We start from the raw sequence: 26985 nt of genomic DNA, 5'->3' as shown, positions 1-26985 counted from the left end.
CACTAAACTTAGAATATTTACTATCTGATCTCTCACAGAAAAGACCAATTTGCTAAGCCTGATTTAAATAAATGCTGTAATACTTCCAAAATAGTGCATCTTTAGTATAAAAATTAATGAATCTGGGGCACCTGTGTGGCTCAGTCGATTAAGCATCTGACCCTTGGTTTTGGCTCAGGTTGTGATCTTGGGGTCCTGGGATTGAGCCCCATGTCAGACTGCACCCTCAGTGCAGAGTCTGCTTGAGATTCTCTCTCTCCCTCTCCCTCCGCCCCCACTGCTCATGCTCTTGCACTTTCTCTCTCTCTCTAAAATATATATATATAAATCCTTAAAATAATTAGTGAATCTTTGAGTCATTATCATTTTCTTTTCAATATCAGATGAGGTTACATTTCTCAGGGGATGTCAGGGCATGAAGATCATCAAGATACTTTCTTGAGTATCTATTTGATTACCTGTCAAAAGTAGCTTGTATATCCTGCCAACACCTTTAGGTGATGATGGTTGATCAAGGGTTTTAAATAAATGTGAATATACTCAATGTTTGATGTTGCATATTGAAGCCAACTTTTCTCTCCTTTTCCAATTATACTTAGGACCTTTTATGGCAATAATTGATGGTAGAAAGTGTGTGGGACGTGGATCAAAAGATCTACATACCCAGTTCAAATATATCCCTTATTAGCTAATGACCGTGATCACAATTAACTCTCTGACACTCAGCTTTTACATCAGTTAGGTTGAGACTAAAAATACCCAATCACAGGTTATATGAAGAGATTCTGGGTAAGAAGATACATTTTTAGAATCTTACACAGTTTTTGGCTGCTTGTATTATTTCTTCTAGCCTCTCCCAATTCCTTAGCCACGAAGATCACCCCAATATTCCTCTTCAGTGGGTTTATTCTCAGATATTTTGGTTTCAGTGGTGTACCGAATATTTTCTGCTGGATTCCCAAACTCCCACAGACTTACTCTCACCTGTGAGCGAATGTTGAAGTCATGTTCTGTGGGAAGATGATGGTAGAAGATTCCTATTTGGCCTTCTTGTTGATGTCACTCTGTAATATTGCCCCTTTAATTCCTAGCAGACATTCACAATTTCCATATAGCTTCAGCAATTAGTGTCTTTCCTCATTTGTGACCAGCACCTTCCTTCAGGGCACTTCCCCGGGGAAAACAAAAACTGATGGAGAGATAAAGGCTTTCCCAGACAAATAAGAGCTAAGGGAGTCCATCCTCACTAGACCTAACTTATAAGAAATGCTAAAGGGAGTTCTTCAAGCTAAAATGAAAGGATGTTAATTAATAATAAGAAAACATGGAAGTATCAAACTCACTGGTGAAAGTAAGTATATAGTCAAATTCAGAGTTTTCTAATACTGTAATGGGGTAAGACCTGAACCTATAAGACTCCTAGAAGAAAACTTGGGGAAAAAGTTCCTTGACATAGGTCTTTGCAATGATTTTTTTTTTTTTTTGGTATTTGACCCTCAATATACAGGCAAAAAAATAAAAAATTAGCAAATGCAAGCCCATCAAATTAAAAGCCTGTAGCGAAAAGGAAACAATCAACAAAGTTTAAAGGCAACTTACAGAATAGGAGAAAATATCTGTAAACCATACATCTGTTAAAGGGTTAACATCCAAAATATGTAAGAAACTCAAACAACTCAATGGTAAAAATCCAAATAATCTCATTAAAAATGGTCAAATAAACCGAATAGACATTTATCTACAGAAGACATACAAATAGCCAACAGGTACAAAATAAGGTGCTCAACATCCCCAGGGAATGCAAACCAAAACCACAATGAGATATCGCCTCGCACCTATCAGAAGGGCTGTTATCAAAAAGACACTAGATAACAAGTGTTGGCGAGGATGTGGAGAAATGGGAATCCTTGTGCACTGTTGGTGGGAATGCAAACTGGTGCAGATATAATGGAAAACAGAATGGAGGTTCCTCAAAAGATTAAAAATAGAACAACCATATGATTCAGCAGTCCACCTCTGGGTATATTTTTGAAGGAAACAAAAATCAGTGTTTCCAAGAGATATCTGCACTTCTATGTTCATTTCAGCACTATTCACATAGCCAAAGTATGGAAAGAGCCAAAGTGTCTCCCAACGGATAAATGAATAAAGAAGAGAGATAGATAGATGATAGATAGATAGATAGATAGTTGATAGATAGATAGATAGATAGATAGATAGATAGATAGAAAGAAAGAAAGAAAGAATATTATTTAGCCTGAAAAAGGAAGCAAATCCTACCATTTGTGGCAATATGAATGAACCTGGAGGACGTTATAAGTGAAATGATCCAGATAAAGACAGCCATGATATGATTTCACTCATACATGGGATCTTAAAAATAAAAGGTTAAGCTCATTAAACAGTAGAAGTGTTTTTTCAGGGATGGGGGAGGGGAAATGGGGAGATACTAGTCAAAGGGTACTGACTTTCAATTATAAAATGAATTAGTTCTGGAGGTGTAATGTACAACATGGTGACTATGGTTAATAATACTGTATCGTATATTAGATTTGCCAGGAGAGTAAATATTAAGCATTCTCATCACACACACACACACACACACACACACACACACACGAAAGGTAACTGAGGTGATGGATGTGTTAATTGTCCTGGCCATGGTAATCATTACCCAATGTATACATATATTGATCCCTCAATTGTACACTTTGAATATATACAATTTTATTTTCAACTATATCTCAATATAGCTAGACAAAAAAATAATAAACTCTCATTGTCTTCATGGTCTTACTTTGCTTTAAAAAGAGATATTCATTCATCATGAATATGAATCCAAGTGTTTGGATGGTTATGAAAGAACCAAATGCAGTAGAAATTAAAGACTATTTTCCCCTATAGCATGAAAAATTTGATGTTCTGCATTTCATTGGACAAATTATCAAGCATTTTCTAGACCCTGAGGTTGTATATTTTATGATGTGGCTGCCACATAGTTGCCATGATTGGGTTTTACAAATAGTTAATTTAACTTCTTTTTAATACGTATGAATTTATACGCCCCACAGGGAGAGAGCATAGATTATACAGTTGTGTTTATGAGTTTCCTGTTATTTTGATAAGTTCCATGATCAATGCAGATGTTTACTTGCAAAAAATGGAGGAAAATCTAAACCTTTTGGCTTTTGAGAGTGAACTTCATTATAAGGTTTGATCCAAAGTGAGGAGATAAAGAAATATATTTTATGTTGGAGAATGAATATACTAACAAGAAAAATAGTATTCAGGAAGTTTACTTCTCAACTTTCAAACAAACTGAGTGTCAGATGGGCTGAGCGTGATGCCGGAGCTCAAACAGCTAAATGCACCAGCTTATGACTCATTTCCTCTAGTTAGGCACTGAGTCATAATTCATCTTTGCTCATCGCATCTACGCAAAAGGTCTTAAGATGAACTCCAAAGTACCTTATGTTCTTCTTAACAAGGTGGGGAGGGAGCTAAGTACATTCCCATTTTTTTTCAAATATGTATTAAGTGCCTTTGATGGGCAACCACATGAGATACCATTAAACATTGACTAGATGGTTCATGCTCTTTCTCATTTTCCTTTCTTGTAATCTTTTTCCTCCTTTACACTTTCTCTAGCCTTTGCATCACCCCTTCTGCCTCTAACACAATCCAAATAAACTAACTTTGTTGGCTGGAGTGGATTTGAAATTTCTTCATGCCTGAGATCAAGTTTGAAAATGGAGTCAAAAATCCCCTCCCTTTCTTATTTATTTATTTAAATTCAACTGATTAACATATAGTGTATTATTAGTTTCAGAGGTAGAGTTCAGTGATTCATCAGTTACGTATAATACCCGGAGCTCATTACATCACGTGCCCTCCTTAATGTCCATCATCCAGTTACCCCATCCCCCCAACCCCTCCTCTCCAGCAACCCTCAGTTTGTTTCCTATGATTAAGAGTCTCTTATGGTTTGTCTCCCTCTCTGATTTCATCTTGTTTTATTTTTCCTTCCCTTCCCCTCTATGATCTTCTGTTTTGCTTCTTAAATTCCACATATGAGTGAAATCATATGATAATTGTCTTTCTCTGGTTGACTTATTTCGCTCAGCATAATACCCTCTAGTTCCATCCATGTCATTGCAAAGCAAGATTTCATTTTTTGATGGCTGAGTAATATTCCATCATCTATCTATCGATATATACATATGGAGATACACACACACACGCACACACACACAACATCTTTATCCACTCACCTGTTGATGGACATCTGGGCTCCTTCCATAGTTTGGCTATTATGGACATTGCGGCTATAAACATTGGGGTGCAGGTGCCCCTTTGAAAAATCCCCTTCTTTTAAATGGTTACTTTTATTTAGCTACCTGACAATTATCCCACCCACTCCTTAGACTTATTTTCTGAACCAAAACAATTTCCTCCTCTGTTGCAACCTAATGTATCTCCACTAGAGATGGGATGATGGAAACATTCCCAAGAGCATTTGGTGACCAGATTCAAACACCAAGGCAGAAGTCAGAGAGGGGAGACTAATTGAATTTGTTCTTGTACTATAATCAGGATAATAAAGACATTAGTTGGACATATGTTCACAGACTTTATTACTCTGACCAACCTCCATTTCCTCTATTGGAGAGAAGGAGAGCCTAGAGAAATTTTGAATAGCCAGGAAGGAGTAGAAAAAATGTATGCTGGTTTTTATGGAACTGGGGGACCTCAAAAGATGCTAAGAACAGATTTGGACATATTTTGTAACAGTATTTGTGCTTGTTTGTAATGAACCAAAAAAACCTGTCGTCTTAATTAGGATGAAGGTAATTTGGAGGTAAGAAATAATCTCTGGGAAAGGAATGACTTTGGGTCCATATACCTTAGATCTTGGCTTATTCTAAGAGTTTATATAAAGTCATTTTGAAGAATATATCTTATAGTTTTCCTTCCTTAGGATAGTCAGAACATTATTTAGTTATCATATAAAATCTATGAATGACAATCAGAAGCATTTCCAGGGGAAGATCAGGATAAGAGGTCTTTCTCCTTGAGCACATTCTACAAATGTGGTTTTTTGTTCCAGCAACATTTTTATAAAAGGTATATGCTTAAAGTTAGCAGCACTGTATTATACATTTAAAAAATCTGTTAGAAGGGTAGATTTCATGTTAAGTGCTCTTACTGCATGCACACACATACACACACACACACACACACACACACACACACACACTAACAACAAAGGAAAAAACCCCAAGGGGCAGGTGGAAACTTTTGGAGACAATGAATGTATTTATTACCTTGATTGTAGTGATGGTGTCACAAGTATATGTGTATGTCCAAACTCATCAAATTGGATACATTCAACATGTGCAGTTTCTTGTATATTAATTAGTCTTCCAAAAAGCTGTTAAAAGAAAGAGTAACATATTAACTCAACAGGGACAGTGATGCTGAAAGCACGGTAGAAAAAGCAAGACTGTGTAATACAAGGTAGTTATGGGGATGAGGGGGGCTTACATATGTTGTTCCATGAGCTAAGGACACAGATCCCTTGCCCCTCACCCCCACCTGATCCTAAGTATTGCTCACCTTGAAGTTAAACTCTAAGTGTGCCTTCATGATGATGTAGATACATAAAGTACTACCGCCTGCATCAGGAGAACAGTGAGAATCCATACCCCAGGCACAGGGGGCAAAACAATCCTTGGCCTCCCTCTCAGAATTGACCCTGGAGCTTCTATGTCAAAGGGAATTACCCTCCTGACCTGCTGGCCCAAGTGAGTGTTGTGCCATATATCTTGGTAGACAACTTCTATCATTTTTTTGTAGATTAGATAGATAGATAGATTTTTTTTTTGACTCTGTGAAATGCATTACTTTTTTTTCTTTTCTGAGTGAAACTGATCTCGCAGCTTCTCCGGAGTTATCTCAATATTGATGAGAAAGTAGTTTGTTTATTTCAAAACTCCAGGGGCCAGATCACAGTGTTCCCTAGACTGAGTCATAAAAAAAATGCTAAATGCATTACCTGTTCCTTGATGAAAAGCATGGGTGTGAGATCTCCTTGAAGTTCATATGATTCACAGGAAATAAATGAAAAGGACAGCCTTATGAAACAGTATCAGTTCAATTTATCTTTCCCCCTGATAATTACAAGGCCTTGATTTCATTTGGGTTCAGTGTGTTTAATGAAGAAAGATCAGTTTCTATGGAGAATCATTTCACTTGAATAGATGAACTAATAACTAGTGCTAAAGACAAATATCTTTCAGTTGGGGAAATTACACTTCTCCTTTAGTCATTTCTAAAATCATGCCACACTCCCAAATATTCAGTGTCTCAAAGTGCTGTTGAGATTGGAAGCCATGATGGATGCTCATCCTTGTTTGAGAGACTGAGAGCCTAAGAAAAAGAAATGTTGGAGAATTTCATCAAGTAGTGACAGACTGGGGATGGACCATGATATAATGACTGTGAATTCCACAGACTCCCATCCAAGCCTTTAACAAGATGCATTTCATTTGACATGTTGTTATTACCTCATGTTGATATTCACTGACCGTTTCCTCTTGCATTTGGATATGCCAAGACTATTTCCAAAAGGAAAAGGATTTTCATCACTATAATTGAAATTTCATAAGAAATAGACTAAGGTATTTAGTGTGTTCTCTCTCTTTTTTGAACAGATAAGCCTAGAATGCTAAGTAAAAAATGTGGCTGAACACAGCCTCAACTCCTATGCTAATTGTGGTGGCTGGATTTCTGTCAGTTCTGAAAATGTCTGAATGTGTTAAAAAGGTTCAATCTCCAGTACTTGGAGAAATATTTGTTCATTGTAGACCTTCTAATAGGCGACCCTATTAGAAGTAGAGGGTAAACAATTTGGACAAAATAACATGACTTGAGAATAGGCTACTCTTGCCTTGTGCTAAATCATTTATGTTAGAAAGATTCTGGAGGAATATAAGAAGGAACCAACATTTTTGTGAAGTTGCAAGTGCTTTCCAATTAGGTAAAATGAAATCTCAGTGACCAGAGGGTTGGGTAACTGCCTTAATCATTGTTTGAATCACTTGAAATGTAATACAGAGACGAGGAAGAGACAAGACTTCCTCATTTCATTGAGAGTTGCTGTTTGCAACAAGGGCTGTTCTTCAAGCTTGCCCTCTACGATCTGGGGTTATCAGCCTTGGATCTTGTCAGATACCCATAAAGCTGAGATGTCTGAGTCCCACCCAGATCTATGGAATCTGAATTTCGGGTGGTAAGAGTCTGGTTTCTGTAATTTGGAAAACTCCAATGATGATTCAGAAGGGCAGCCTGGGTTGAAAATGGGTCCTTGGAGTTTTATGGATGGATGTGGGCAAAAGTTTACTACCCTCTTCCCTTTGTCTTCAGTCCTAAAACAAATAAGTCTACCTGTTTTTACATTTGAGTTTCCTTGTGGGAGGGGTTAAAGATCATGAGTGTGAAGGGATCCATGCTTTCCCATCCCTTGGTCCCTGCTTAGCTTCTTCCTGCTCCTCTCATTCTGAAGAAAGAACAGAAACAACTCATGAGCATGTGTCTTCCTTGGAGAGAGAGGAGAAGCATGTTGGGAAGAGAGAGAGAAGGACATCATGGGAGGAGAGAAGGACTCAAGGCACCCAGATTGGGGGGCGGGGCAGGGCAGCCAGTGGCACAGTTTTTCTTTTGGGTGGAGGACAGTAGAATGAAAGACTTCCAGGATTAGATAGGGTGGAAGTGGAGGTGGAGACTGGGGTACAAGACTTTATATATTGTTTTGTAGACTAACTCCTGGATGATATTAAATGTTTGAGAAGGAAGACAAATGGAGCACTCTAACTAGGTCATATTTCTTTAAATGTGTTTTTCCCTGGAATGGATTAGGGAGGTGGGTGATTGATCAGTTAGGAATGCTGAAAGCTTTGGTGGGCTTCTTAATGAGAGCACTGATCCAGGCTCTTTCTGTTGTCCTACTTTATGAGCCCTAGTGTTCTGGTCTTTTCTCTTTACTCTTGCTCCTCCGTGGTCACAAGACAGTATCACAATCAGTTTCAAAGCAGAAAGAATAGGGAAGGGCTGAAGCCAGGAGCCTGCAGCTTGCACAAGTCCCTTTTATAAAGAAGCCAGAGTTTCCTAGTCCCATGAGCGAACGTGCCCTGTGACTTATTTGCCAAACTGGGTCATAGTGCCTTGCTGCTGCTAGCTGTGTGGGAGTCTACAGAAGTGGGTATTTAGCTTTTCTGGCATCAACTGTGAAACACAAAAAGGGAGAAAAAGGTTGGAATTCGCTGCTGAGGAAGCCAAGCAACAGCGTGTGTCATGGCCTGTCACAGCTTCACAGGGCTTATTACCCTGGATGACAAAAAGTAACCAAAAAATGAGCCCCTGCAAAAGAAATTGGGAAACTACTGGCTTAGAGTAGTAGTTCCCAAGTTTTCAGAATCAATTAAGACTTGTTGGAAGCAACTGTCTGGACCTCGGTCCCCATATTCCGATTGAGTAGGATTTGGGGTAAGACCTGGACAGTTCCTTTTTTATTAATCTTTTCAGATGATGTAGGAAGTCTGTGGGTTACACATTCAGAATCAATGGTTTTGAGACATAGGCTACGGTTGGTTCAGTGGTCCTGAAAGTGGCTGGATGTTAGACTCTTTGGAAGCTTTTTAAAAATATCAAAGCAATATTTGTGCATGAGCCCTTTTCCCAACTAATTAAATCAGGAAACCTAGGGTTGAGGAATTAGCATCATTCAAAGTCTCCCAAGGTGATTCTAATATGTGTTCAGGGACGAGAATCTCTGACTTAAAGGTTCAATGGACCAACAAGTTTCTTGCACAAATAGGGAAGCCAGGGACAGCCGGGTTGCAGAAAGATGTAGCAATCTCTCCAGGCTGGCTCTTGGAAATCTTTGAGAGGGATGGATGGAGTTGAGAGAATAAAACAGGCTGGCAACCGCAGATAAGGTAAAGAGCAACAGAAACGCAAGAAATAGTAGCAAATGTGAGGCATTTCAAACAGCTCAGTCTTTTTTGTGTTTAAATACTGTTGTTTTTTTTTTTTTTAAGATTTTATTTATTTATGTGACAGAGACAGCCAGCGAGAGAGAGAACACAAGCAGGGGGAGTGGGAGAGGAAGAAGCAGGCTCCCAGCGGAGGAGCCTGATGTGGGGCTCGATCCCGGAACGCCGGGATCATGCCCTGAGCCGAAGGCACTTAATGACTGCGCTACCCAGGCGCCCCTAAATACTGGTTTTAAATACTGGTTTTAGATGCAGGCATTTAAATGCTGGCTTTAAAGCTTATTATATCATTTGGNATGCTGCTTTTAAGCTTATTATATCATTTGGTGTGATTTGTCCCTGACCACAAATTTATTAAGATTTACATAGATCTTGTGATTCAGTGTGCATTTTGTTCAGGGAAAAGAAATACTGTTGGAAATGGCCGTCTCTGGAACCTCTTCCATCTTCATCCATAGATAAACTCCCTAGTTGTCCACAATGACACCTAGTGTAGACTAGTTAAAGCTGCAGGACCGGCTCCTTGGGATCTGAAGACTCCAGTCTTCAATAGCAGGTTTAGCAGATGAAATAGGACAATTTCAAATTCTTAACGGTAAATCTAGTAGCATTTGGCTAGTGGAACAAGAATAAAAAGAAATACATATATATATGTGTATAACTACCTATGTGAAACACCAGCCTGGTGTTCTAGAAAGGGCATTATTTGCAAGAAATGCTGTCTGTGTGATACACTGACACTTCCAAAATGTCAGCCAAAATGTTGAGGAATGTGGTTAGTTCATGCATGTTCCCAGACCAGCTCCGTGGCCAGGGAATGAATACCCTTTCCGGTGTTGCCCATTGCAGCTTCCTGGTAGGAAAACACTGAAAAAATGAGTACACGAGAAGAAACCAAAGGAGGAAATTAAATTAAATTCTATTCTGTGAACATGGGTAAGGTACCAGCTGGGTGAAGGAAACGTTCAAGAAGAGAATGTGAAGATGAACAAGAAATAAATCCTACCAGCAGGAGAAAGCATGCGTGATGAGTAACTAGGAAACAGAAGTATCAGGAGATGTACCATGGGGGCATTCAAAAGTCATTCAATGTAAATCAACTTTGTAAGTTGAGAGGAGAGAAATTTACATTCCACCTTGGAATTTGGAGATGATTTTAAATGAAATGGTAGTTTCTTGTTAAGATTTTATTTATTTGAGAGAGAGAGAGTGAGAGAGAAAGAGCATGAGTGAGGGGAGAGGCAGAGGGAGAGAGAAAGGAGAATACTCCCCACCAAGCAGGGAGCCCAGCGTGGGGCTTGATCCCAGGACTCTGGGTTCATGACCTGAGCTGAAGGCAGATGCTTAACCGACTGAGCCACCCAGGTGCCCCTGAAGTGGTAGTTTTGGATGTAAGAATTGAAGCATGATGTTATGGGCTGAATTGTGTTCCCCCCCCAATTCATATGTTGAAGTCCTAAGCCTGAGTAGCTCAGAATGTGAACTTATTTGGAAATAGGATGGTTGCAGATGTAATTAGTTAAGATGAGGTCACAATGTAATAAGATGAATCCCTAATCCAATAGATTTGGTATCCTTATAAAAAGGGGAAATTTGGAGATAGACACACACATGGAGAATGCCATGGGAGCATGAAGGCCGGGCTTGGGTGGGACGCATCTAACAAGGCGAGGAACATCTAAGATGGCTAGCAAACCAGCAGAAACTAGGAAGAAGAATCTGTCCCAGTCTTCAGAAGGAGCTAACCCTGCCGACACCTGCTCTTGGACTTCCAACCTACAAAGTCATGAGACAATACATTTCTTTTGCTCAAGCCACCCCGTTTGTGGCACTTTGTCATGGCAGCCCTAACCAATTAATACACATGGGTATTGTTTTGACGGAAGGCACTTAGGAAAAGATATACCTGGAAGAAGGAACGACAAGAACAATGACACAGAGGTAAAAACATGTTCTGCTAACAGAGGTGCAAGATAGTTGTGACACGGAGTCAGTGTGTGTGCTTGGGGAAAGGTGAAGAGTGGCCAGAAAGGCACATTGGGGAAAGATCATGAACCTTGGAAAGGGCTATGGATCTTTTTCTTTGGGTATGGAGGGGCTGCTGAAGATTTCTAAGGGGGAGGATGAGATGTTTAGAGCTATCGAAATCATTTTTATCTACATGAAACACTTTTGGAGGAAAATATCTGGGGAAAATGCTCATGTAACCCAGTGCATGGAAACTGAAAACCTCACTTTAGCCTGTAAATGACGAAGCTTCTTTCTGTCCAGTTGTGCCCAATTCCGTCGAGTATGCACATACTGTTGTCTCACACCTCACCTTTAGCAAAGGTCGCTGTGCTGCTCTGCAGGAGGGCTTTCTGAACAGCCCCGCCGTCCTTTGATTGTAACCGAAATTAATCACACAGACTTTCAGACTCCTGAATAGAGTTGGCAGATGTCAATGTGGATTGTATAGATGACAGAAGAATTGGCCATCAGATGAGTTTAAAAGGACAGGAATTGTTCGATGGGCTGCAAGGAACACTGTGTTACACACCACCATTCCCTCAGTTCTGCAATCCACAAATGCAGGGTTGTAGTCCAGTGGAATCTGTCTCATGTCTATGTTGTGAAGATGAGATGGGAAGATACATGCAATGTGCATAAAGAGTGCTCCAAAATGTCAGGGATTGTTATTTGTAGTAGGACTGGAGGAGCTGGGATTCAAATCCCTGCTTTTTGACTCCAGATTCTGTGTTCTTTCCACCCATTTCCTCTGCTTTCTACGTGGTGTTGATCTGTAACGATAATAGGCTTTATGCTTCACTCTGACTGGTTTCTTTTCTTTCTTTCTTTTTTTTTTTTTAGATTTTATTTATTCATTTGACAGAGAGAGAGACAGCCAGAGAGAGAGGGAACACAGCAGGGGGAGTGGGAGAGGAAGAAGCAGGCTCATAGCAGAGGAGCCTGATGTGGGGCTCGATCCCATAACGCCGGGATCACGCCTTGAGCCGGAGGCAGACGCTTAACCGCTGTGCCACCCAGGCGCCCCACCGACTGGTTTCTTATCATTACTTCTCTCTCCTGACACATGTGACAGCAGCGTCTTTCCATGCAAACTCCTCATCCATAGCAGACATTGACAAGACTCCAGGGGTCCTCCGGGCCTCCGTGAGGAGGGCTTGAGAGCTGCCAGTGTGGTAGACAAGCAGGGAGTGGGCGGCTGGTGTCTCACACAGTCATAACATGGATGGATCTGAGCTGAACAGACAGCTCTCTAGAAAGGCTATAATCCCAAGGAAGTGGGAAACTCTTGCATGCATGCAGTCAGGAGACCACAAGTTGCTGCAAACAGCATGTCCTTGAGTCGCTGAGAGAGGCTTTCTCTTACGTTGTTGCAAGATCTCATCCTGGCAAATGCTAGTAACGAACTATGCCTGGAAAATAAAAACAACTGGGCATCTGGTTAAACATGAAATTTAACATCTGGCTAGAAGCGGATTCCTGCCATGGGCTCTTCATGTTTGCTTCTGCAAATGATATGTATAAGACGTTCTGTGCTTGGCATCCTCGCAGATGGTCCATTGTTTGAAAAGTTTGATATGCATAATGACCAAAGTTCAGAGAGAAAACTGTACCTAATAATTCCTTTATTTAAAAGCAAAACATTCTGCCATCAACTGACCTATGTATCAATCAGGAGAGCTAAGTTATGCAGCAGTAACAAACATTCCCAAAATGTTAACTGCTATGACAATGTAGTTTTATTTCTCACTTGGAAAAAGCTTAACAAATTTGTAGCTTTCTCCCCCATAGTAGTACCTTTTTTTTTTTTTAAATTGAATATCTTTAATGTGGCAATCAGGAGACTAGTACTTTGCATATAATATCTTTTTTAATCTCATATAACTCTACAAGGTTGATGTTATTATTTCCTTTTTGCAGATATGAAATTGAGACACAAGTTCAGTGAGTAAGTGGTAGACTGGTTTGGGATCCAAATTTCTCTAACGCTAAACCTGTTATTTTTAACTACTGTTAAGCTACTCTTTTAAACATAACCCTCAGGTCTTAATTTTTAAATGTAACTTCACTGGGGTGCCTGGGTGGCTCAGTCAGTTAAGCATCTGATTCTTGATTTCGGTTCAGGTCATGACCTCAGGGTTATGAGATCGAGCCCCAAATTGGTCTCCACATTGGACAGGGAGCCTGGTTAAGAGTCTCTCTCTCTCTCCCTCTGCCCACCCCTTTCCCCAAAAATGTAACTTCACTAATGTCATCTTTCCAATATTCCAAGGGGTAAGGAAGATCCAAAGATCATTATTCTGCTCTATTGATTGGCAAATCAAGGCATAAGAGATTATATGTTGATCTTGGCCAATACACTTGGTGGTAAAGTTAGATATAGGACCTTGAGCAATGCGCTCACATTGGAATAACCATGTGTAGCTTATAAAAATGCAGGTTTCAAGGATCCCCCAGTGGTCCTGGGGTAAGTCTCATTCTGGTAGTGAAAGAAGGGCATTTGGGGAATTCCTGAGTCTTCAACTCTCCTGGTACTATTGCTACAAGACCATGCTGTCAATGAAAGTTGAAAAACTATCAAGGAGACATGGTTGAAACTCTGAAGGTCTGCTAATGCTTTGCCTAGAGAGACTGCCTGAACTTGAAGATTGAATCTGAGAGCACTGTGGACTTGCCGATTGAGCTCATCTGTAGTGTTAGCTACATGGAACTAAACTGCCACTGTTTACAGCATATTCAAATCTAGATTTCTGAGAAGGCAATTAGACTAATTAGATCAGTAATGGATAATGTTAACCTTCATAATATCATTAAGAGTCCATGATACCAGTTTACTTCTGTCCCTCAATTTTATATGTCATTAGAGATTGAGATGGAAGTGTTGTGTTCATAACTCAAAACAACTGCTCAATTAGGGGGGCGATAAAAATGTTGATCAGGTGATTCCAAGGCAAAAATACCTGATGGCTTATTTTTTTTAATTTTTTACTTTTTTGGGGTGCAGGAGTGAGGGAAAAGGAGAGAGAGAATTCCAAGCAGGCTCCACGCCCAGCATGGAGCCCAACTCAGGGCTCAATATCATGACCCTGAGATCATGACATGAGTTGAAATCAAGAGTCAGACACTTAACTGACTGAGCCACCCAGGCAACCCCCTGATGGGTTGTTTAAATCTTTCCTATTCAAATATGGCTCTTTCAGCATGTGGCAAAATTGCTTTAAGTAAAGATTACGTACTTTGATTTCTTGCTGAAATGTCATTGGATGGTGGCAAACTAGTGTACCAAAAGTTGATTCACTTGTCATTTTTTCCTTCCTAAGTTAGTGTTTCCAAATCAGTTTCCCATCAGTTTTTAAGAGCTGAGACACTTTAAAAATATGCAGATTCCCTGGCGCACTTTGGGAATCTGTAGTGTAATCTGCCATCTGGACAATTTAGCCCTCATGCACAGCCTTACCACCCACCTATAAGTTAATGATCCCCAAAGAGTTGACAGCATCACACTTTGAGGTCTTGAAATATTTACCTGTAAGGATTAGGTAAGCTACATTCTGTCTCATCATGTATGAACTCTCCATTGGAGCAAAGGTTACAGCTTTTTATTTTTTGATGTGCCTCAAACTCTAATTTTGCTTTTCCAGTAGCAGTGACCCATTGTAAACTAGCATGCACAGCCCAGTTGCCCCTTTGAATTTAGAAAAGATCATATATTTCTGTGCACAGCAGACTAAATAGATAAATGAAGGAAAATTTGGGGAAATGAGACTTTCATCCAAAGACACATCCCTTACCGGATGACTATAATAAATGGAGTAGACATAATCTGCCCAGAAATTTAGCTTTGCCCTTTTACCTAAGACTTGATAGCAAAGTCTCTGCTTTCTGCCTTTTTGATACTTTCCCATATTAGGAAGATGAGACATACAGGATCCCTCATGGGGGAAATCAAAAGCAGCTCACACCCATAACTTCCCTAATTCTTTCAAGGATATCAGAGGAGAATCTTCAATCACCGGTTTAATATTTTAGAAGCGGAGTAAGTCACTGCTTCAGGCATGGCTTAATTCATGATTTTATTTTCTTTAAAAGTCAACAACACCAAAATAATTAAATGACTGTTAGCGCCCCTGGTTTTTTTATATTGGCAACAATTTATTACTTTTATATGTATAATCTCTAGGTTATATATAAAATGATTTCTATAACACAAGGTATACAACACAAGATATACATCTATGTGTATAATATGACATTATTCTGTCTTAGCATATTTCAGTTCAGTTTCATTTGGAAGTCAGTTATTTGGAACTTGGAAAAATGCCTGATTTCTGATATTATATTACTTATTATATTATAATATCTGTATATTTTACATTGTGAGAAAACTATATACTACATCTTAAATTACATAATAATTTATATTTTCTTATATCCTTNATTTATGTTTTCTTATATCCTTATGTTATTGTTTTCTGACATTACATAAATTGGCTAACTCCATGGTAATCCCACATAGCTATGGGTTTTTGTTTATACTTGGCAATAACATTTTTCCCATTATCATTTATTTCTACTACCTAATAACACAGTTAAACCACAAGCTAACTATGCTTTGATGTACACAACTAACAGCTATTAACAGAATTATAACGATAAGTGTCCTACAGCAACAAGGGAATGTGGTGATTGGTGACTATTTCTTCCTCTGGAGGGGAACTGGCAGATGTCTAGCTCTTTGGACGAAGGGAGTTCTCCCGGTGGCATGGTTGGGCCATTGGTCTGTGTGGATATTTAAATGCCCTGTATCTATAAACAATGGAGACTCTGCCTTAATTGTAATGATAATGATGATTATAAATAATCATCATCATAATAAATCATAACAATATAATCATTATGATTATTAATATCATCATCATAATAAATAAAGAATAATAATCATATAATAATAATAATCATAACAAGAATAACAGCTACCAAGTGTTTAAGATATGGTGGCATCNAATAAATAATAATAAATAAATAAATCATAACAATATACTCGTTATGATTATTAATATCATCATCATCATAATAAATAATAATCATATAATAATAATAATCATAACAAGAATAACAGCTACCAAGTGTTTAAGATATGGTGGCATCACATTAAGACCTTAAAATATTTTATCTCCTCAATCACAACTTTATGAGGTGGTTATTGGGGACACTAAGCCTTGGGGAGTTTGAGTGACTTGCTTATTATCCAAAGGTCATTGTGAACAAAGATCATTGAGAAAAGCCCAGGCTTGTGCAACCGCCTCTGTCAAAAGCATTTTGCTTCTCCAAAGTGCTGTAATATCTATATATACTTCTATTTAAGAAAAAGATTATGCAAGTTATCTATTTTGTACCCAAAAAACGGTAAATAAAATCAGCATGTAGTAAAAGATCACAATCTTACCACTCAAAAATAACTACAGTCAGAACCCTTTCTAACTCCCTGAGAGGCAACATTTAAAGTAGGATCTCTTCTCAGGGAGTCCGTAACAGGACATTTGGCTGATTCAACTTTGCGTTCCTTCTACCGCAATCCCACTCCCACACATATTCCTCAGATTTCTGATTATAGAAATTAGAAAACTTAAGTAGTTCTTTTGGAGTGTAGCTTACTTCCTCACATTTTGTACTTCATCTTTAGGGACCTGCTGGGACCTGAGTCTAGTTACAAGTCTGGAAGCAAAGAAAGATGGTGGCGGATGGTGCTGAGCAAACCTAGCATTGTCTTTCATGGCAACTACCTCAGGGGAGGCCATTACTGTTTCCTCAGGCAGTGCAGGATTAATCCCTTCAGAGGGAGGTGGAGGGGCTCCCTGTGGGTGGAGGGGCTGAGACCACTGGGGGTGGAGAGATTGCTTCCACTGGCAAAAAAGACTTATCACAATGTAGGAGAAAATTTCTCCTCACTCTAGGAAGATATACATTTTCTCGTATATGTTCTTCTAGTAATTTTTGGTTGCATTTTTGACATTAACATTTTTATGTCTTTGGGATTTATTTTGGTGTGAGAAGTGAGGTAGGAAACTCTTTTCTCATTTTATACTTTTCAGAGCATTTTAATATAAATTAAGGCATTTTGAACATGTGAAGTAGATGAGAGCTATATTNATAAATTAAGGCATTTTGAACATGTGAAGTAGATGAGAGCTATATTATTTCTTGTATTTTAGACATTTGAACTCAGTAATTCAGACATTTCAAGTGATTTGCCCATGGTAACAGATTCAGCTAATGCCAGAATCAGGCCTGGAATCTAGGTCACAGTCATCTGTCCAGAGCTCTTCATACCCCATTAGCTTGCTTCTTGGTACCAGTTGTAGGCAGTTCTCTTTTCTGTGCTACTTTTATTACTCACTGGGAGTGAATTTGGTAATCAAGTTTCTTAAATCACTACTGAGTGCAGTTTATGACATTACTGTTGAGAATTACAGCTTTTTTAAAGTCCCTGGTCTGTCACTAATAATGTGACTTCAGGCATGTTATTTCACCTCCAATCACAATGACAATAACTATTGGCATACGCTGACCTTTCCCACATGCCGGGTTCCATGTTAAGTGCTTAAGATTTGTTATCTCATTTAATCCTCACAAACTGCCACCCCTGGGGGTAGACACTATTACTAAAATGCATAGTATACAGCATAGCAGCCATTTTCCAACTTTTGGGTTTCTGATACTCCCTTTACACTCTTAAGACTTAACTGAAGGGGGCGCCTGGGTGGCACAGCGGTTTAACGTCTGCCTTCGGCTCAGGGCGTGATCCTGGCGTTATGGGATCGAGCCCCACGTCACGCTCCTCCGCTATGAGTCTGCTTCTTCCTCTCCCACTCCCCCTGCTTGTGTTCCCTCTCTTGCTGGCTGCCTCTATCTCTGTTGAATAAATAAATAAAATCTTAAAAAAAAAAAAAGACTTAACTGAAGATCCCAATGAGCTTCGGTTTATGGCTTACATCTATCAGTATTCAACCTGTTAAAAATTGAAACAGACAAAAAGTTAGTATTTATTTACTGTTTCTTTTAAAGAAGGAAGAACAATCATAAACCCGTTCTTTGTCAACCTATCATTTTCTTTTTTTTTTTTTTTAAAGATTTTATTTATTTATTTGACAGAGATAGAGACAGCCAGCGAGAGAGGGAACACAAGCAGGGGGAGTGGGAGAGGAAGAAGCAGGCTCATAGCAGAGGAGCCTGATGTGGGGCTCGATCCCAGAACGCCAGGATCACGCCCTATGCCGAAGGCAGATGCTTAACCACTGTGCCATCCAGGAGCCCCCTAANGGGGCTCGATCCCAGAACGCCAGGATCATGCCCTGAGCCGAAGGCAGATGCTTAACCACTGTGCCACCCAGGAGCCCCCTATCATTTTCAAGCAAAAAAATAGCTATCTCTTCCCAAAGAGTGACATTCTTTTTCATTTTTGCAGTGATTCTTTAATGGCTGCTTTAATAGAAGGACTGCAGGTTCTCATGGGTTTTTTCCACACTTCATGTGCAGCAATATCACATACCACATAGCCTCTGGAAACCTCCCAGTGTAACACTCATGACAGAATGAGTAGGAAGGACAAGTAATATCTTAGTATTCTTATTAAAACAGTTTTGATGTTGCAGAACATTCGAAGGCTCTTGTTTTTCTCTGAAGAATCACTGTTGTATAACACGATGGGTAAGAGGACTGTGCTGCCGTGGAGCCAGGTCCCTGGGTTTTAATCCCAACGTCACTGTTTACTCACCGTGGGACCCGGGGCAAGTTATTTCACATTTTTTTTTTTTTTTACCACAGTTCAACGTCTGTAAAATGGGGGTTATAGTAATGAGGATGAAATCAGTTAAAAGAGCCAAAACATATAAAACATTATGTTTGCTTGGCAAAACATAATCACTTATATGCAAGAGTGTCACTATTATTTTATTTTTTATTTTTTTAGAGAGGGCGACGGAAGGGGGAGGGGCAGGGGGAGAGGGAGGGAGAGAATCCCAAGCAAACTCCATGCCCAGTGCAAAGCCCATCCTGGAGCTCAGTCCCACATCCCTGAGATCATGACCTGAGACAAAATCAAGAGTGGGATGCTTAATTGACTGAGCCACTCAGGTGCCTCTATTATTATTATTATTATTATTATTATTATTCTCCTCCCCTTTCTACACTGAGAAACCTGAGGTTTAGTGAGGAAGTCCCTAGGCTGAGACTTGGATATGTAATTTAGCTATGTGATTTTTAGCTGTGTGATTTCCTTACCTTTGGAAGCCTCAGATTCCCTCACCTAGAAGATGAGAGTAACAGAAATAGCCACCCGAGGAGTTACACTGAGCTTTCAATGAGACAACAGGTCAGAGACTTAGCACAATGACTGTCACAGAGGGAACACTTACTATGTGTTTGTGGTAACAATTGATATAATTGTTACTTCCTTTAAGTATGACATTTTGTATATGTGTATGTGTATATAGGCCCCCAAACACTAAGAACATATCCAGTGGCCTATGGAGACAAGCAAATAAGCCACAGCATGGCCAAAACAGTCTGGTCAGTTGACTTAATTAGATTTCCAGCCTCTCAGATTGTCATTTTAGCTGGGATGTTTTGAAATCCACAGCAAATCTTGTCTTTTATTAATATTCAGAGGCAGGAAACTATGGGTGCATATCCAATAGCAATCTCCTAACAGAATTATTTTAATACTAGCAGATCTCTGCAAAGAGCTCTTCTTATTTTGCTTTTTATTAGGAATCTCTGAACTGTTGCCTACTGACAATCAAATCCGAAAAATCCAACTCCAACATGGCTGAACGGCTGATGGGTCTTTGGATTAATTAGAAATTAAAGCAGCATGTCACTTCACATGTAAAGCTGGAAGTTCTCCTCCTAAACCTCCCCATTGGATAATTAAAATGTGATGTGTAATGCCAGTTGATTGACTTTGATATTTTTGTTTTGTTATAGGTGTTACCTGAGGAAGGTTTTCTTCCATGCAAATTATTATTACTTATAATTTTTCACTCTGATATTATAGCCTTATAACAAGGGAAGGGAAATAAACCACAACACCTTTGTTCTGTGAATAAAATAAATTCTCTATAAAAATATTAAGAATTGTATGGGTGGCTCTTTAAGAAAAACATTAGGCTAATATAGAAACTTCTGTAAACATCTAGAATTTTTGGATAAAATTAAAATAAGAAACTTAAAAAAAACATGGTGTATTAGACAGGATTTTCTAGGGAAACAGGCCCAATAGAATGCATGTGGCGTGTGTGCGTGCGTGTGTGTGTGTGTGTGTGTGTGTGTAGGCATGTGTGTGTTTATTTCTTAAAGAAATTGGTTCAGGCAATTGTGGAGGCTGACACATACAAAGTCTGCAGGGCAGGCTGGCAGGCTAGAGACCCAGGGAGGAGTTAAAGTTGAAGCTTGAATCTGAAGGCAGTCTGTTGGTAGGATTCCCTTTTCCTTGTAGAAAGTCAGTCTTTTCATAAGGCCTTCAATTTATTGGATGAGGCCCACCCACGTTATGGAGGATAACCTGCTTTACTCAAAGTCCACTGATTTAAAGTCAGTCTCATCTAAAACAATATCTTCACAGTGACATCTGAAGTAGTGGTTGACCAAATATCTGGGTACTGTGGCGTAGCCAAGTTGACACGTTGAATTAACCATCACAATGGCTGACTTTACCAAAAGGAAAAGGGAACGGCACCTGCTCTAGAATTGTAGAGAATGTTGATCACCCCAGCACAGAAGCCACCTGGTAGGTGTGACTGGTCCTGGTCATGGCATAGGCTATGCAGAGGCAGAGGACGGTGCCTTTTTTTTTTTTTCTTTTTTTGCTACTATCACCCTTTATTCCATTTTTCCATTTAATTTTTAAACTGCTTTATTGAGATATAATTGATATACAAAAAACTGCACATATTTAATGTATACAATTTGATGAGTTTTGACATGTCCATACACCCATGAAACCATCACTGCAATCAAAATAATAAACATATCCTTTACCTTCAAAAGTTTTCTCATGCTCACCTGTTTTTTTTTTTTTTTTTAGAGATCTCATTTATTTATTTGAGAGAGAGAGAGAGAGCATGTGAGCAGGGGAGAGGGGCAGAGGGAGAGGGAGAAGCAGACTCCCTGCCAAGCAAGCAGTCTGATGTGGGGCTCTATTCCAGGACCCCAGGATCATGACCTAAGCTGAAGGCAGGTGCTTGACAGACCGAGCCACTCAGGTGCCCCTGTGTTTTTTGTTTTTGTTTTTTGGTAAGAACACTTAACAAGAGTTCTATTCTGTTAATTTTTTTTAAGTGCACAATACACAAACTACAGGCACAATGTTGTACACTAGGTCTCTAGAACTTACTCATCTTGCAGAACTNAGTGGGAGAGGAAGAAGCAGGCTCACAGCAGAGGAGCCTGATGTGGGGCTCGATCCCATAACGCCGGGATCACGCCCTGAGCCGAAGGCAGACGCTTAACCGCTGTGCCACCCAGGCGCCCCTTTTGTTTTTGTTTTTTGGTAAGAACACTTAACAGGAGTTCTATTCTGTTAATTTTTTTTAAGTGCACAATACACAAACTACAGGCACAATGTTGTACACTAGGTCTCTAGAACTTACTCATCTTGCAGAACTGAAACATTATACCCATTGAAAATAACTCCCCATTTTCCCTCCCCCCAACCATTGGCAGCCACTATTCCACTCTCTGCTTCTATGAGTTTTACTAGTTTAGATGTGTCGTATGAGTGGGATCACACAGTATTTGTCCTTCTGTGACTGCTCATTTCACTTAACATAATGTCCTTTAAGTTCATCCATGTTCTTGCCAATGGCAGTATGTCCTTGTTTTTTTTTAAGGCCAAATAATATTCCATTGCATGCATGCATATACCACACTTTCTTTACCCATTTATCCATCGATGGACAACGCTTAGATTATTCCTGTATATTGGCTATTGGCCATGATGCTACCATGAACATGAGAATGCAGATACCTCTTCCAGATCCTGGTTTCCTTTTTGATATATATCCAGAAGGAGGATTGCTGGATCGTCTGCTAATTCTGTGTTTAATTTTTTGAGGAACTTCTACAACCGTTTTCCACAGCAGCTGCACCATTTCACATTCTCGAAACAGTGTATAAGTATTCCAATTTCTTCACCAACATTTGTTATCTTTTTTTTTTAAAATAATAATCATCCTAACAGGTGTGAGATAATACCTCACTGTGGTTTTAAACTACATTCCCCAGGCACCTGGGTGGCTCAGTTGGTCAAGCATCTCCCTTCAGCTCAGATCATGATCCCAAGGTCCTGGGATCAAGCCCCATATCAGGTTCCCTGTTCAGCGGGGAGTCTGCTTCTCCCTCTGCACCCCCCCGCCGTGCTCTCTCCTGCGAGCTCTCTCTCTTTCTCAAATAAATAAGTAAAATCTTTAAAAAAACTTTATTCCTTAAATGATTAGTGGTGGTGATCCCCTTTCCATGTAACTGTTGACCATCTATATGCCCTCTTTGGAGAAACATGCATTCAGGTCCTTTGCCCATTTTCTTTTTTTTTTTTTTTTAAAGTCGGCTCTTTGTCCAGCATGGAGCCCAACACAGGGCTTGAATTCATGACCCTGCGATCAAGACCTGAGCTGAAATCAAGAGTTGGACATTTGATGGACTGAGCCACCTAGGTGCCCCCTTTGCCCATTTTTACATTTTATTTATTTTTTTGCTGCTGAATTGTCGGAGTTTGTTAAATATTTTGGATATTAACCACTTACCAGATATATAGTTTGCAAATATTGTCTCCTAGTCTGTAAATTGCCTTTACACACTGCTGATTATTTCCTTTGCTGTGTGGAGCTTTTTAGTTTGATATAGTTCCACTTGTTTATTTTTGCTTTTGTTGACTGTGCTTTTGGGGTCATATCTAAGAGATCATTACCAAGACCAGTGCCAAGATCTGCCCCCATGTTTTTTTCTAGAAATTCTATAGTTCCAGGTCTTATGTTTAACTCTTTAATGCATTTTGAGTTCATTTTTTGTGTATGGTGGAAGACATGGGTCCAATTTTACTCTTTTGTGTCTGGATATTCAGTTTTCTCAGCACTGTTTGTTAAAAATACTATCATTTCCTGTTGTGTATTCTTGACACCCTTATTGAAGATTAATTGACTGTATGTGTGTGGGTTTATTCTGGGCTCTCTATTCTGTTCTATTTGTCTCTATGTCTCTCTTTATTCCAGTACCATACTGTTTTAATTACTTTATAGATTCAATGCAATCCCTATCCAAATCCCAATGGTATTTTTTTTTTTTTACTGAAATAGAAAAAAAAATCCTAAAATTCACGTGGAACCACAAAACTCCTAAATATCCAGACCAAGGTTGAGAAAGAAGAACGTAGTTGGAGGAGACAGTGTCTTGAGTGCGTATGGGTTAAATATTGAAATTGAAGCTCCTGCATAAATTTGATGGGTGCAGTTCTAAGGAAAGTAGAACTTTGAAAAAGACAAGCCATGTATTCACTCTGGAAGGCCACAGGAAAGCTTATCTGAGGTATAGATCAGTATGGGGGAAAAATAAGTCTCCCTTGAAATATAAAATCTATGACTCATAGATTTGGAGTCTGAATTTTAATTACCTTTGTGTTGAAGAAATCTCAGAATAAAAGATTAACATAAAAAATCAGACTCAGAGCAGAGATTCTACTGGGACAAGAAGTAGAAATAAGATGAAAACTTCTTCAGAGGTACAATTCAGTAACCCTGGCACTACAGAGAAAAATAAGTGTCCCTTAAAATAAGGGCAAAATAAAAATTAGAAACCATGTAAAAACACTCTATTATTTTTTTTATCAGATAGCAAAAAATAAAAGAGAGCGAGAGAGAGATGTCTCTTCCAGGAACTGAAAAGACTATGAAATGAGACAAATTATGACACATATTTAAAATGACTTAGATAGAAAAATAAGTATGAAATGCATGTGGGTATAAAGCAATACATCGTACACAGTTAGGTTTTAGAAAGAATGAAAGATAAATTATGGAAAAAAACAGTCATTAAAATTAAAAACTCAGTGGGCAGATTAAATGTCAGAGTAGGCACAGCTAAAAGGAATATTAATGAACTAGAATCAGAGCTGAGAAAATTAGCAATAAAAAAAAATAATAATAACAATAAAGAGACCAACACTGACTGATCATAGGCCCTATGCCAGTCACCGGAACTTTGTCGTGGTTACGTTTTTTAATCCTTACAGATACTCTTTGAGGAAAGCAACACAGTATCCAGTGGGTGGCATAACAGATGTAATAGTTTTAGCTTGATCTAGAAATATACAAATATAAATCTGGGACATGTTATGATTCAAAAGTGAAATTACAGACAGCGAGCAATAACAACAGTTGTGTCTCAGAAAAGCTCTGTATTTGAACTACCCGATCCATAAGCCTGAGTATTTAAACTTTAAGATCGAAAAAAGGGAAAAGATGTATAGACAAGAAATCCTTTTTTTTTTTAAGATTTGTTTTTTTTTTTTAATTTGACAGAGTGAGACAGCAAGAGACAGAGAGAGCACAAGCAGGGGGAGCAGCAGAGGGAGAGGGAGAAGCAGACTCCCCACTGAGCAGGGAGGCTGATGTGGGGCTCAATCCCAGGACCTCGGGATCATGACCTGAGCCAAAGGCAGACACTTAACCATCTGAGCCACCCAGGTGCTCCAGAAAAGAAATTCTAAATAATTTAAGGAACAACTGGAAGTTAGAACTCTTGAGTTAAGTTACCTATATTCTTATTTAGATTCTCTTACTTTTATTCCTTTTATAACCTTAGGTAATTTATATAATCTATTTTTCCTCTGATTTCTCATCTATGGAATGGGGATATTAACAGGAATTTATACATGTCAGCTTCTGGGATAGTTCAGTTAGGTTTGTCTTGTCCCTTGTCAATTTTTTAAAATAAATTTCTTATTTGGACTCATTTTAGGCTTACAGAAAAGTTGCAAACACAGAGGATTCTGGTGTATCATTTACCCAAGTTCTTCTAAGAGTAACATGTCATATAACCATACATATGGTAAAAGAGGTACCATACCATTAACTAAAGGCTTGATTTTCTTTGGCTTCCACCAGTTTTTCCGCAAACACTTTTTCCTGGCTCAGAATCCAGGGGAGGTTTAGTACACTGCGTTTTATCACGATGCCTCCTTCATCTGTTTCAATCTTGCTTCTAATTTCATGGGAAGCAATTGACAACAAACCGTCAATTTAAACCTTGATGGCTTACAAGAACACTTCTGTGGTTTTTTTTTTGTTTAAGATTTTTATTTATTTATTTGACGGAGAGAGAGGCAGCAAGAGAGGGAACACAAGCATGGGGAATGGGAAAGGGAGAAGCAGGCTTCCCGCTGAGCAGGAAGCCCGATGTGGGGCTCGATCCCAGGACCCCGGGATCATGACCTGAGCCGAAGGCAGATGCTTAACCCACTGAGCCACCCAGGTGCCCCTGCAAGAACGGTTCTTATGCATTTTGTAGAATGTCCATTGATTTGTGTGTGTCTTACATTTTTCTCATGATGAACCTGGTGTAGTGGGTTTCGAGAAGAGTATGACAGAGGTGAAATACCCTTCTCATCACATTGTATCAGGCTACATGAGTATCACGGGATTTAGGACTCGGGATGTTACCCTCAAACACATGGCTACAGTGGTTCCTGCTAGGTTTTCCACTGTTAATTTACTATTCTTTCCTTGTGATACAGTCGGTTCTTTTGAAGTGAGTCAGTAAGTCCAGTCTACACTCAGGAAAGGGAAATTAAGTTCCACTTCCTGGAGGGGGAGAGTGTGGCTTCAGGTATTATTTGGAATTCTTCTCGAAGGAAGATTTGTTCCTTCTTCATTTATTTATTATTTAATAATTTATTTATATCTCTGTGGCCTAAACTTTTAGTCAATTTTATGGCAACTTTATATATAGGGTAACATTCTGGGGTCTAATATCTGGGTTTCTGGCCTTGGTTATTTGATAAATTACCTCATGATATCAACCAAAAATTCTAGATTCTCATCGGCTCCGAATAAAATCTAATACATTTTACCTCTTACTATAGGTTTGAAAAGCTCCCATATGCATAAAATATATATGCGTCTAAATTCCCTGAACTTCTACTAACCTGACAATTGAAGAGTGGACTTCATGACATTGATTTAAAAATTTCCCCCCAAAAAAGTATATGGATATTTTAAGATGCATTAATTGACTGTAGATTCCAATACTCCCTTATCTACTTTATTTTGAATTCAATGGTGACTGAACAGAACAGTTGAATGTGCTGCTACAAATACAAGTTTGGTTTATTGAATCTGCAGACCTGATTATGAGGCTATTTAATGCCATTTAACCTAATGTTTTTCCTCCTTATTTGGCAATGGAGATATTTTTTGTGTGTGTGTGTGTGTGTGTGTGTGTGTGTGTGTATGACTGTGGCATTAGTCTTTTCAACCCAGTTGGGAAAATGCTTAAGATATTTTCCCAAATTATGTTTTTTCTGCCTGCTGTTTCTAAATGCATGCTTCTGTGAGTAAAGTATTTATTTTCATAGTGTAAGCATGAGCATAGCTATCCTGAACACTTTTGAAAACGCGTTAAAATAAATAAAAATACATTATCTGTATAATGATGTTCATCTGCCTTGGTCAGGAAAAATACGGATTTCCACCATTATCCGAAAGGAGAGCGTTTCTATGAAAGCTTTTATAAGTCGAAATGGTGTAAAGTGAAGAAGCACTTACCATTAATTAATATGGAAAAAATGTTGAGCATTCTTGGATCCCGAAAATATGCTCTCTTAAGCTTTTCTGATACCTTAGGACACATCTTGCTAACAGATACACAAAATAAA

This window comes from Ailuropoda melanoleuca, chromosome 2, assembly GCF_002007445.2.
Source record: "Ailuropoda melanoleuca isolate Jingjing chromosome 2, ASM200744v2, whole genome shotgun sequence".
Taxonomy (NCBI): Eukaryota; Metazoa; Chordata; class Mammalia; order Carnivora; family Ursidae; genus Ailuropoda; species Ailuropoda melanoleuca.
Note: the sequence above shows the minus strand (reverse complement) of the source record.